Consider the following 1,746-nt stretch of genomic DNA (forward strand, 5'->3'; position numbering starts at 1 on the left):
GGGTAATCATAAAGTTCATTTGCATAACAGCATACATGATAACATGAACAATCCAGGATGAAAGATAGACTCGAAAAATTTAAAAAATTTTTTTGTAAATAGTCATAATTCAATTTTTAAATTTATTTTAATTTACCAAGACCATCTTACCAAATTTGTGATCCTTCGTGCGCTTCAAACTAAACGCGCCGTATCAGTTGCACACCATCTTGGATATTTTCATTACTTTTGGAGCGCCGAGCATGTTTCATTTCGATAATGGTCGCGAATTCTTTAACCAAGTTATTGAGAGTTTATGATCCGTGTGGCCGGATGTAAAAATCGTACAAGATGGAAAGGCAAGACATAGCCAAAGTCAAGGATCAGTGGAGCATGCTAATCAAGACAGAAAATATGTTGAGCGCGTGGATGGAAACCAATCAGTGGTCAGAGGGTTTAAGATTCATCCAGGCGATGAAAAATAGAGCATATCACGAGGGAATCAAATGTTCTCCCTACGAAGCAATGTTTGGTTGTCCAATGAAAATGGGCCTTGCAACTTCAGCAATCCCTAGTGATATGATTAAAGTTATAAGATCTGAAGAAGATTTAGAGAAATTGTTGCATTCGCGTGACAATACGGAACAAAATAATGACATCGAAAATGCAATCGAACAGGACAAGGAAGAAAGCATTGTTGAAAGTGAGTCAGAAGGGGATATACACAATAGCATTGTCAACGATAAAACACAAGATGAAGTGATTATTACTGAGAAGATGAAGGCGAAGCAAATAACTGATGATTCCAATGGAACGATTCAGAGAGATACCGATTCAGAGACAGAAAACACGATTGAGTCTCAGGAAGTTCATGTAACAATAGAGCCAATACCAAAAAAGAAAATCTGTAGTTACTATAAGAAACAACGCAAAATTGAGTTTGGAGAAACAAGTTGAAAAAATGAAAGCCACATAAGTTGATAAATATCCAAATGTGAAAATTGGCCAAAATGTAAGACTGAAAGTGCCCGAAATTGACAAAACTAAAACCGATCCGAAAAGCGTTATTGCAGTTGTAATAGATGTAAAGGACAACGAGTTTTACCAACTAATTACCAATTGTAGTACTAAAGCTGCTTTATACACAAAATCAGTTTACCTCATGCCCTGAAGACTTTATCAAGATAGAAGAAGTTGTTAAAGATAAAGAAGTGAGTCTTCGAGAGTTGTCGCAAAATTGTCCTTGACCGGAGGACAAGGTTTCAAGAAATGCAACTGCCTAAAAAAATACGTAACGAAGTGCGCTTGTATCAGGATTACTTTGTAATTCTAAATGCCATGATAGCTCTCCATGTTGTAACAAGTAAAATCCTTTTTTTATTTTTATTAAATGACAATGAATACCAAATGATTAGAAAAAATACTGTGATTACTGATTAGCTTAGCCAATGTAAACTATTATATTATTTTTGACAAGATAATTTAATTTTTTGTTATGTTAAAAAAGTATTTTTAAACTGTTTCACTAGTTATTAATAAATAGGACTTAGTAAGTTGACTGTTTATAATAATTGCAATAAATGATTATTAAAATACTCATAGTTTTATTTCCAAAACCAACATTTACTAATCGTCTTTAGTAAAACCTAGCATGTACCAAATTCTAATGGTAAAAGCCCGGAAAATCATCTCACTTTATAAAAATCCTTACATTTACCAACTCATGTTGGTAAATCCGAAGATTTACAAGTAAAACCTAGGATTTAC

The sequence above is a fragment of the Centruroides sculpturatus genome, unplaced genomic scaffold (assembly GCF_000671375.1).
Source record: "Centruroides sculpturatus isolate CEXI.00-Female unplaced genomic scaffold, Cexi_2.0 scaffold63, whole genome shotgun sequence".
Classification (NCBI taxonomy): Eukaryota; Metazoa; Arthropoda; class Arachnida; order Scorpiones; family Buthidae; genus Centruroides; species Centruroides sculpturatus.